The sequence below is a fragment of the Aricia agestis genome, chromosome 13 (assembly GCF_905147365.1).
Source record: "Aricia agestis chromosome 13, ilAriAges1.1, whole genome shotgun sequence".
Classification (NCBI taxonomy): domain Eukaryota; kingdom Metazoa; phylum Arthropoda; class Insecta; order Lepidoptera; family Lycaenidae; genus Aricia; species Aricia agestis.
In genome coordinates this window covers 6,471,407-6,484,386 of record NC_056418.1, presented here as the reverse complement: position 1 = coordinate 6,484,386, position 12,980 = coordinate 6,471,407, and the positions used below count along the sequence as shown (strand labels likewise).

At 36.9% G+C, this 12,980-nt stretch overlaps 1 protein-coding gene across 2 annotated transcripts in view; it reads left to right on the top strand.

The window, feature by feature from the left end:
* Nucleotides 1–12,980, top strand: part of LOC121732999 (dorsal-ventral patterning protein Sog) — a 139,081-nt gene that overhangs the window by 47,862 nt on the left and 78,239 nt on the right. The window lies entirely within an intron of this gene.

Sequence of the window (12,980 nt, the reverse complement as noted above, 5' to 3'; positions counted from 1 at the left end):
AAAATTTTGTGAATAAAAACAATTTGAAAATCAATGCATTGTCTGATGCGTATACACATGAAGGTATATTAAATGATGATGAAATGTATTTTGCGCTGTAGCTAATAGTGAACAATATCGCGTAACAACGGTCCGGCGCATTATAGCACGAAAGTAAATTTCGCTAGTCCCAAAAATGTTTTTGATGATTATTGATTACTTAAAAATTAAATACAATTCTAATATTTCCTTTAGTTAATCTTTTATATAGTGTGTGATTGTAGTAGTGCAAGTTATTGAATGATAGTAACTCAATAAGTGTAACAGATATTTGTTGAAAAACCCAGAAAAATTCATAATTTCGAAAAATGAAACTATTGAGTCAAAATAAGTGAATCGTGTTTTCCGTTAGGCAAGTATCAGATAAATATACAATCATTAAATAAATCTCAATTTCATTTGTGTTTCATCGTCTTCCGGGATCGTAATACTTATTAGAAAACACAGCAAAAAAAGGGAGCTCGGTCTTAATGCCAAATTACAGCTTTGTAAGTCCTATAGTCTTTGAGCAAGACTGCGGACAGACAGACAGACAGACGGACAGACCGAAATTATAAGGGTTCCTTGTTGACTACAGAACCCTAAAAAGTTCATTAAAAGTATTTTTTTTTAATTTTACGGCTTCCTTTAACAAAACTGAACCTTCCCTGAAGCTATGGCATATTATCTCCATGTATGGCAAACATTTTTTAAACATCCTATAGTTATGTAGGTATAATAGTGTAACAGTAAAAAATAATTGTTTGAAGTCTCTGTGATAAACTATTCTGTATGCTATACATTTACGTAACAATTTACATTACAATGTCCGATAAATAATAGACTGTTGTAAATGCATCTGATGATCACATGATCATAATATTATTTTTCACTTTTTTCAAAATCGAAAAGTGCAAACTGTTAAAACTTAAAGCCGGTAAATTGTCAAAGTGAGACTAATCAAAAGAAGAGCACGCACTGCTTGTGCCGTGTGCGCGGAACGGCAACGCCGCGCTCCGTTGTACATATCTCGAGTTGACAACGACGCATTCTGTAACTAATTTACGCCTGTTAAATTTTATGAGCAAATGCTTTACTACATTTACTAGTGGAGTTTGATTTACAGTAGGCACTAAAGAGTTTGATGATAAAACTTCTATTTTGCAATACTGTTTATCGCAAATGGTTCGCGATCAACAAGATAAAAAATAAAGAAACATGTATGCAAAGATTCATTATAAACGGATTAGCTAAACCAAAAAAAAAACCCATCCTAAAATATACATCTTACGCGATTTAAAAATATATTTTCTGATAACTGAATAAAGATCACCAAAAATATCGTTCACGACAATATATTTCAAGATACACTTTCTAATTACACAAAACTTCTGTATTTCCCGATCTGTAATTTAGCTGTAAAACATCGCCAAAAAGACGTCTAAAACGCATTTTGCTTTACTATTCACCTTAAGGTGAATAGTAAAGCAAAATAGGATTTGCCGCTGCATTCATATTAAAATAAACTTTATTAATTTCCTACCCTGCCAATATCGTAACATTAAAGATTTACTGCAAGCTATGTTTATCTTGGATTGGCATGAAACTGTAATATATAAAGATCCATCCTCTACCATAATTCTCTACCAACACCATAAACTAAGTATGTCTAAAATTTGTATCATATTTTCCAAATTTCGGCATTTTAATACGCCAAGTACCTACAAGAAGACTTTCGGGAATCTTTTCGGAATATTTACTGTATTTTTACAGTAAATATTCGGGATATTTACTAAATAAAGGTTCCCAAAAATCTGATTCTAAATTTAAAAAAATAATTAGATCAGACTGCGACGATCCTTCACTAAACCGATAAAAATAAAGACTGCAATTCGACTGAGAAGAGATATAAAATAATATATTTTATTTTAATACGTTTTAAAATTAAATTTCGGTATTTTTAATAAAGCTCTATTTACGTTTCAATTAGAATTTTTAAGAGAGAAAATTAAAAATTGAAAACGTTAAGTACATAATATTTTAAAAAGAGTGTTTTAGCTCGCGTTAAATCTTGATAATTTATTAACTCTGATATTAAAAGCTCTCTTAAAAGAACCGTATCAATTAATCAGAAAATTCTGAGAAATTAAAATTCCGAACAATTCAACATCAAGGCCTTACGTTTCAGCCATTCCATAAAAATCCTCCTTGATTTTGTTTCGTATCTGTATGTTGTGTGTTTACTATCTGTATGTTGTATGAATATCTTGGACGATTAGAAATGAATATTGTAAATCACGTCGATGTAGTGATGTAGTACTTCCTCGCGATTAGCTCGTGCTGTCACCAGTTCACCACATAAAGTACATTAACAAGCCCGGCCATGCGACCGCACGTGCCTTGTTCGTCCCATAGGCCGTATAATGCCGGCTCTTGATATAGGCGAACGCGTTGGCCAACGCGTCTGCAGACGCGTTGGCCCAATGTGTAGAACGGGCGTTCGCGCGTTGGCCGTAGGTATTTAGACGTTGGCCGACGCGTCTGCGAGCTTGCCGCGCGGGTCGGAAATGTCGGCGAAAGATCAAAGGACATTTGTCGCAAGCTTTGCGCTCCATCCACACATAGGCCGCGCGATCAGTTTGCCCGGAGTTATAGTTATGATAATTATAATAATATGTAATAATTTTTATATGTAATAATTTAATAAATAATAAGTAGGTAATAAAATAATTACTTATATTATTTTAATATTATAAAATATTATGTAAAAGTGAGTTTATTTCTTTGTTTGTTACGTTTTCTCGCCTTTTATTTATTTATTTCGAGAATACCCTTTAAACTTTTTCTTGTCCACATTTACACAGTAATTATAAGCTGTCAATAAATATACAGCTGCAGCTGTTAGCGACTCAACATCCATTTTGAATCCGTCCGCACATTGGCGCGATCCAAAGCATACTGAACGACCTTCCTATGTGTGGATTACTCACAAACGCCGTTGCAAGCGCACTGCCAACGCGTCTGCAGACGCGTTGGCCAACGCGTTCGCCTATGTCGAGAGCCGCCATAACGCGAGTAAGGGTTGATTCAAACCATAAAGTTAATATACCTAGCGGAATAGAGAAACAAAGGCCTGAGCAAGAGAGATGTCACTATCAGTAACACTGCGTGGTAAAAAGAGACGTGTGAATTGTGATACATGACAGCAGCTCTCTTTTTTTGACGTCCAGTCGGCACGCGCCGCACGTTGACAATTTGATCTCATAGAAATCATGTTCAATCATGCTTGTATAAGTGTATACGTACACATATTTTTACACACAGATAAAACCAATTTCGGTTTTGTTTGACAGCTCGAGATTGTTGGTCTATTCCGGTAGGTATATTAACTTTATGATTCAGACCGCAACGCGACGCGTAGATGCATTTCTAAATTTAAATGGATTTGACAGATTCGCAAGACGTCTCACGCAATTGCTGTCAAATCCATACAAAATACCTCGCCGCGCCTCGCCTCGCCTCGTCGCGTTGCGTTTTGAATTGACCTTAAGGGGCAAAATTTCAAAAATTTGAGTACTTCTCCTTAGGATCAGATCATGTGAAACGTTACGTTTCGATGCGACGCTATATGAATCTCTTGCCGCATGGTTATCAAGGCTAAAACTTGTCACCCTTAAAGCCTTAAATTGATCGTAAGAAAACCAAAAGGCGAAAGTAATACAAGATGGCGTTCATAAAAACATCGCCTAGCGCCTCAGTAAAAAATCAAACTGTTTATGATGACGCGTAATTTTATGAATTCAAGAAAGTATTACTTACTACATAATTGCCTTTAAACCGCTCCACGCCCGCCATTACGACCGGCAGTAAAAATTGCAACCTTTATGTTGCCCGACGTAAATATCATTAGTGTGAACATCGTGAAAAAAGTAAACTCAAATGATTTGTTGAGTGAAGTCGCGAGTAAATCCGATACGTGTGTCGGGGCGTTTATCATCATTATTGCAGCGCCCGCCGCCCGCCGCCCGAGCCGCCCCGGGCGAGGCGAGCACTCCCTCGTAAACTACTTGCCTTAAACTTCTCCGACACCAAATCCATACTTCCATACCATATAATATTATAAACGCGAAAGTGTGTCTGTCTGTTGCCTCTTCACGTCCAAACCGCTGAACCAATTTTTCTGAAATTTGGTATGAGGATACTTTGAGTCCTCGGAAAGGATATAAGATACTTTTCATCCCGGAAAAATGTGCAGTTCCGGCGCGATAAACGAATTTTGGCGCAACGGAGTTGCGGGCGTCCTGTAGTTCTCTATATAAACACGAAAATTTTGTATCGAAAAGTCTTCAGACGGCTAAGTGCTGGGCTTGTTTTTGTGGGCCTAGATATAGATTAGCGTACGAATAATAAAAACTAGTGTAGACCATAATAATTTTAGTCATAAAGGATACGTTTTATTGCAGGAAAATATACGGTCACGGCGGGATACCGATTATAATACGCGAGCGTAGCGCCATAGTAAAAGGAGGGGAAGTAAGTTATCTTCATACAAAGGCACCGCGCGCGGCTTGTATGTGTGCGCCATAGTATCAATACGTCGCCACGTACGGCACACAACAAAATCTCGGCCAGTTTTACTAGACTAGTACCGCCGAGATTTTTTTGCCTAAATTAATGAGGAATTTTCAGAAACTAATCTACAATACGACGACCAATGCGACGACCTCTGTGGCTCAGTTGGTGGGCTGTTGGTAGCTCAAGCCGGGGGTCGCGGGCTCGAATCCCGCCGAATTCGAAGTTCCTGGATCATGGATGTGTATTAAGATATGTGTATCGTGTAATCAAAATCTTAAATATATGTATAGTATAAAAGTATTAAATAATATATTTCCGTTGTCTGGTACCCGTAACACATGTCCTTCAGTTACTTACCACGGGGCCAGACTGACGTGGTGTGAAGCGTCCATAGATATTATTATTATTATAATACCTGTAAACCTGGTATTCAGCATTCAGGTTACTTAAAAATGTAGAGATTATGATCAGATTTCATGTAACTCTACCGCAATACGGCTTAAACGGGGGTGGAAAGATCAAAAATTTTACGTCTAGTTTTAAATAATTATAACCACTATAACTTCAAACACTGTTTATTTAAATAATATTCAAATAATCATTTAATACTATAATTTAGGAGAACACACAAATTATCATCAAGGTAGAAACAGAGTAGCACTTAAATATTAAGCCACTAAAAATTAGAATGATAATGGCCGGCGCCGGTCTATTCCCGTTATTTTATAGGGTGAACCGGTGGGGGAAGTTCCAACTTGTTTCTCGTTTACACGAGTCATCGCTAGGTGGCGCCTCGAGTTGCTAACACGGCCATGCTGCATCGTGCTTGCCCCCAAGCACGACACTCCCACCTAAAACATACAATAACCAGATTAGTAACACATTTATATTTTCTCACTATTTAACCGTCTCGGTCATCATGGCTTAAAAGTTGAGTTGGTTCTAAACTCATCCGCACTCAATGTTATTGTACCTTTAGTCTTAGGTTCCAATAATTAATGTACGAAAGAATTTAGCACCATCGTGTTCCTTATCCATCTTTCATTTCCAAGGCCACAGTTTACCTTTATACTTAGGGAAAACCTACTAACTTTTAGCACCGTACCTTTAGTCTTAGGCACGTCTAGCAGTTAGTTTCTATCAGGCCAATAAGAAAAATGAAAGAAAGAGGTAACTTCAACGTAATTTCTCAATTTAATGACTTTAAAGTTTAAATAGAAGATAAAAGTCATTAATGTAATATGCAATTATGTTATCGACGCCAAAAGTAACTAAGGTTTAAATATTATAGCAATGTCACATACCCAGTCAAAAATTATATTGTACTTGCCTAACATGAGCCATCGACCAAGTCCAACTCGTCAATTTTGATCCAGGGTTTCATGTTTTCGGCTGCTGCAGTTCCATTGTATGGCTTAGAGCTCCTCTCACTGCCCCTTAGATCCGACACTTGATACCTGTCGTTTCCTAAAACTTTTTTTACCTGAAACGGTCCTTTGAACAATGGCATTAGTTTTTTGCTTCTTCCATCGTTTGATTGACTTCCTATTTTAATTAGCACCAAGTCTCCTTCTTGATATTGTTTAGCCGCAATCCGAGTACTGTCAAATTTCTTTTTCTGATAATCTGCACTGGCTTTTATGTTTTTGTCAATCCTTTTGCGCAATTCCGTTACATCTGTATGTTCTGTATCACTTTCTACCACCAACCCGTCACTGTCTGTTCTCAATCTGTAGCCCAACAAAGCTTCACATGGCACTGCCTTTATAGTTTTATGGTAAGTACTATTTAGCGCTTGCTGCAAGTGTTTAATGCATTGGTCCCATCTATCTTCGTCTAAATTTGCACCCATAGTTTTCATTGCATCTAATATTGTACGATTAAATCGTTCCACCTGTCCATTAGAACGTGGCATGCCAGTGGCTATAAAGTGCAACCTTATGTTTCTATTTCCTCAATAGTCTTTAAAACTGTGAGACGTAAAAGCGGATCCAGCGTCAGATATTATGCGACGCGGGTTACCGAAAACCTTAGTTATATTTTCTATCTCGCGGATAACGTTTGCACTATCGTTATTTTGCACTGCGCTAACAAATACAAATTTCGTAAAAGCATCAACTGCTACAAACAAGTATTTATTATGATTTTTGGTAGTAACAAAGGGGCCCAAATGGTCCACATGTAACGTGTGGAATGGTTGTGCATGTTTGGGCAATGGATACAATTCCCCTTCTTTAGCTCCACCTTTACATTTATAGTAAACACAAGTTAAACAATTCTTGATGTACTTTTTAACTACTCGTCGCATTTTAGGAAACCAATAACGATGCGCAATTCTTTCTAGAGTTTTATCCAGAGCAAAATGACCCAGATCGTCATGATTCCCTCTAATTACCTGCCAAATACACTGTTTTGGCACTACCCAGCGACGACCTTCATTAGTTCGTCTATATACTTTGTTCCCCAACAACTCGTATTCATTAAATATATTTTTAAATTCATCACTGTGACCGGATTCTAGGGCTTTCCGTATCTTAACTAAATCGGGGTCTTGGAGTTGAACAGACAGTAACCAGTCCGCTTCTGTTATTGACAGCACAAGTTCTGCTTCTGTTTCCTCCCCGCTAGGTATTGGGTTTCGACTAAGTGCATCCACATGTTGCATGCGGGTGCCTTCTCTATGTATGATGTCAAATACGAATTCCTGGGTGGAAAGTATCCAGCGTGCTATTCGAGGGATTATCTCTTTTTTGGTTAGTGCAAACCTAACTGCACTACAATCGGTTACGATTGTAAATCTTTTGCCTAATAAATAAAGCCTAAACTTTTGCAAGGACGTGACAATAGCTAGTAATTCAAGTTCGAACGAATGGTACCTTTTCTCATCTTTAGTTGTTTGTCGACTATAGTAATGTATTGGCTTTTCACCCTCGTCTGTCAACTGCATCAAAATTCCCGCTAGCCCGTCCCTACTCGCGTCCGTGTGAAGAACACACTCCTTGTTGGGATCGAAAATAGATAAAACGTTCTCGGAAGTCAAAGTACGTTTAAGCGTCTGAAATGCCTGTTCGTGTTTAGATTCCCATGTCCATACACTATCCTTCTTCAACAAATATGTCAGTGGGCTCGACAAAACTGCACAATTCTTGATGAATTTACGAAAATAGCTAATTAAGCCCAAAAATTGGCGAAGTTGGTGAATATTTGTTGGAGTAGGAAAGTCTTTTACTGCTTGTACCTTTACTTCGCTAGGCATTATACTGTCTTGTCTAACCCTGTATCCTAGAAACTCAATTTCATTCTTAAGAAAATGACATTTTTTTAAGTTAAGCGTCAATCCATTTTCTTTAAATATATCGAGGACCTGTTTTAAAAGCTGCAAATTCTCTTCAATAGTTTTACTAATTAATAGGATATCATCTATATAAATAATTACATTTTTGAATCGAAGATTTCCTAAAACCTTGTGCATCATCTGCTGGAAGCATGATGGTGCATTGGCTAATCCAAATGGCATACGGAGGAATTCGTAATGCCCATCTTCAGTTATAAATGCAGTCTTTGAAATAGAATCATCGTCCTCACACATTTTTAATTGATAATACCCACTTTTGAGATCCAAATTCGAGAATACCCTGCAACCTTGAAGTCTATCGATAAGGTCTTCTATACGAGGCATGGGGTATTTATCTTTTATAGTCACTTTATTAAGAGCTCTATAGTCTATGCAAAGACGCTTCTCCCCGTTTTTCTTATTCACTAAAAGAGCAGGGCTCGAATAGGGTGAATTACTTTCGCGAATTATTCCACTATTTAAAAGTTCATCTACCATTTCCCGAATTATATTCCTATCCGCCGGTGAAGCTCTATACGGTCTAAACTGAATAGGTTTAGGGTCACTTACTTTAATCGACATCTCATACGTATTAACTTTACCCAATTCTTTTACATTAGATGCAATGCATTCGCGATATTCATTAAACAAGCTCAACAATTCATTATGATGGGAATCAGCATTAACTTCTAGGTCTAACTCCGCGATGGCGGTACAAAATTCACTGTAATTATTGGCATAATCAAATCTTAAAACATTTCCTATCCGTGAGTACATGAGATCCGATCGTTCGGTAATATTTCGGCCAATTAATATATCACATCCCGATAATTCATTTAGAACATACATCTCTACATCCTTTAGATACACTGAATCTAAAATTATATCAACTTTAATCATTTTGTAAACAATCTCCCTACTATCATTGGAAAAGCCTTGTAAAGTCACGGGACTTTGGAGAGAGACGGTGGGTATCAAATAATTCTTAACTAATTCTTCTTTTATAATAGAACAACTACTTCCAGTATCAATAAATGCATCATGAATGAAATTATTTATCCGTATACTTTTGCAGAATCTATTTTTAGAATTTTGTGAATTTATAAATTTTGTCTCTTGTTTTTCGTTTTTATTCACTTTAGAATTAGCAGATGTATTATTTAAATTCTTTTTAAAGCATATTGATTCCGAGTGTCCCCTTTTACCACAAAATTCGCACTTAATAGAACATTGAAATCTTTTATGATTACCCCCGCAATTATAACATTCAAGAGGTTTGCGTTGTTGGGTCGAACTTGTGTTTTGATTGGAAGTAGAAGGTAGTGAAATTGCGTTATTCGAAAGAGTTATTTGGGATGACGTTTGATTAGTCGAGGACGACTTGGTAGTATCGCGATTTGTAATATTAATATGTTGTGATGCACTTGATTTTGTTACCCTAGATCTATAAGTACGACTGTGTAAAAATCCTGCCAAACTATCGCACGATTGAAAATTGCTAGCTTCTACTGACGCGCTAATATTAGTGTCACCTATATTACCGATAATTATTGAAATAATATCATATTCCGAGAAATTAAGACGTAAGCTATCGATTTTTGCTTTTTGCTCAAAGAAAAATGCATATAAAGATTCATTTTCCATTGGTTTGCGTTCTATAATTTCTTTAAGAAGCTCAAACATGTTTCGTTTCACTTGAAAAGTTGACCTCATTTTCTCTTTCCAATCTACCCACAACCAATTTGTCCAATTGTGATTATTGCGTAATAGCGAATCATACCAGGTTTTTGACGAACCTTTCAATTTATTCAGGGCTTGATATCGAATCATACTATCACTCCAAGAAAATGTATTTGCATAAGATTCGATAATATTTAGCCAGGCAGTTACATCATCACACAAAGGATTGAATTCAGGTATCATGTTATGCAATGTAACGGAACTTGTACTCACAGTTTCGGTGCCAGTTTCACATTGTACCTTTTGTGACCGTTTTGATTTCTTATTCCTTTTCCGAGTCGGGGGCGGGGGTGTGCGTGCCAGACTTGAGCTACTAGAATATGAACTGGAGCTGGAACTCCGTCTTGAACGTGCTCGCTTCCTTTTACCCATGTTAATATTGGCACGACACTACTAACGATTCACTTCTGATTTTAAATAATTATAACCACTATAACTTCAAACACTGTTTATTTAAATAATATTCAAATAATCATTTAATACTATAATTTAGGAGAACACACAAATTATCATCAAGGTAGAAACAGAGTAGCACTTAAATATTAAGCCACTAAAAATTAGAATGATAATGGCCGGCGCCGGTCTATTCCCGTTATTTTATAGGGTGAACCGGTGGGGGAAGTTCCAACTTGTTTCTCGTTTACACGAGTCATCGCTAGGTGGCGCCTCGAGTTGCTAACACTAGTAGTTAGTTTTAAATATATGAATATGTAATATGTATACTGTTTATCTATAAAATGTCACCGCCGATAATTTTAACGCGAATAGCGAAAGACTTTCTAGCGATAACGGAGCCACAAAACCATTAAGAGGATACCACAGCGGCTAGAGAAATGAAAAAAAAGTTCGTGTAATATCTATAGTTGTCTCCCTTACCTCAAGCCTATACCGCAGGACGCGATAGAGACAACTGCAGAAAATCCAGAAAATCAACGATTCGTTGTCCCCTGATTCCTTCTCCAAAACTTAACCGATTTAAGTACTTTTTTCATTAAAGATTAAAAAAAGGCTTGAGCTGTGTTCCTATGTTTTGCTTTTTTTGTATAATCTATCCAAATCTGTTTTCTGGACGTTTAAACACAGTGGAAAATCTGGCCATTTTTTTGGGTTTTTGAACGTTCATATCTTATTTAATAATTAAATTATGAAAAAAAAGAAAACATAGGGACATTGTATTAGTGGCCGTAGATATTCAGGAAAAAAATTATAACTCTACTAGCATTATCCAGGGAGGAAACAGGGGACAACGTTTGTATGGAAAAAATGGCGGTGTGGAATCCTCTTAATGAGTGTTCTCGCTCGGTGAAATCGTAGAGGAAAAATCTCAAGGCTTATTAACATAGTAGTAGAGCTCGTTTATTCATAATTGGCGTTTATCTCCCACCCCGTGTGCAATTCGCCCCGCCCCTCCCGCACACGCGCAGGGTTGCTACTTGCGAGTTCTAGGATTTTCCTTAACGATAATTTACAATACAATTTCTACACTTATTGAACTTCTAACTTTGACTCGTATATGACAATGTTCTAAAGTTTTACAAATAAAATGTAAAGTCGTTTTATTTTCATGATAAAGTGTTGGATTTTCTGGTATGTGGCAACCCTAGTGGTTGGCGCGAATAAATTGCGATTGTAATATCGCGTGACATCGATGCGGCTGGTCCACAATTAAAATTTGCATTCCTGTTGTTTGATTGATAACTTTGTTCGATAGGCGAGGTATTGTGGGGCCCACAATATCAGCATTTCGATGAGTCTGGTTTTTAAGATCCTTAGGTCTTGTTTCACCACTTCCTGATAAGTGTCGGATAGTCTATCTACAACTTATCTGACCGATACTCCATACTCTATCTGTCTATCCGTACTTGTGAAACAACCCCTTAGAATAGCACAGTGAAAACTGAACTAAAATTAAGTCTGATATAAAAGCAGTCATAACTCATAAATCTCATAATATATGAAAATGACATTTTTCTGTAGTTTCTTCGTAAAACGTAAAGCGATTAAAGGTACATTTAACTTTATGCAGCGGTTTTAACATATTATTGTGAAAACTGAACATAATAATATTATTATAATTTTCTCTATTTAGATCGCGTGTGTTTTGACAAATTTATATTTGTTGCTTTCTAATTATAATATTTTTATGTTAGAGGAGAATTTTGTTTTCCTGTTTGTAATTGAATGAATCACTCGTTTAAAAAGCAAAAATATGATGTTCTATTTATTTTGTAAATTCGCAGACTCAAGGAAAAATTTACGGACGGTAATATTTTACTATAATTATACGTGAGACATGCATCTTCTCAAATCGTACGTAAATAACAACTTTTAGGGTACCGTAGTACCCCTTAGTGGTTTCATTTGTTTGTTCAAATGTAGTTATATTCAAACCAATTTAGACAATACAAAATAACTTACAGATAATTTTCGATACCACCTTTTAGTTATTTTGTAATGGTGATTTTCGCTCTGTAACTTGAAATTTCTTGGCCGAATAGAACGTCACAAACGAAATAATAATTTTGATAACTGTAAGTTGCAACTTATACCACACTTATAACTTTTAGTATCGCTATATTTAATTTTATATTTTCTAGGGCGGAACCACCACGCACGGCGCAGGCTCTTCCTGTCTAGTTTAAACTCTGTTCGTGCAGCCGTAGGACACAGCGTATTCATAGAATAAGTGATGGGTATGCGATATTTTTATTGGGCGCGTTGGCTCGGCTCCACCGCAGCGATGCGCATTAATCGATTAGGTGACGAGAGGATGTCATATCTTTAATACTTTATAGCGGCACAAAATTAAATGGCATTCTTCCGAAACCCACGCGCCAATTTCTAGATAGCCCGATATGGCGGCGCCTATCTCTCCGCCGTCAGCGCCTCGTAAAAATGTCTTAATATTTCATTTAAATACGAGGACGAGACCGGGCGCTCAATAAGGAAGCGGCTCGATATTATTTTTATGGAAACTACTAATTGGCACACAATGTAAACGGCCTCCGCGCCGCTGCCGTGCATTTTAATCAGCGCACGCTGGAAATAACGTATATGAGTTAAATATGGACATTTAGAACGAGAAGAACCAGTCACAATTGCGACCCGGCGCCGGGCTAGTCAATGGAGTCTGAACAATAAATAAAAGTTGAGCGGCCCTGGCTATTGCTGAGCCTCCCACTCGAAATCATCACTCCATAATAATTGAATATGCACTTTACGACCGAACAAGTTAATCCAGTGCTACCAACTTCTTAAAAATATTTACCCCTGAATATATATGTTAAAAACCCCCTAATTTACCATAATAATG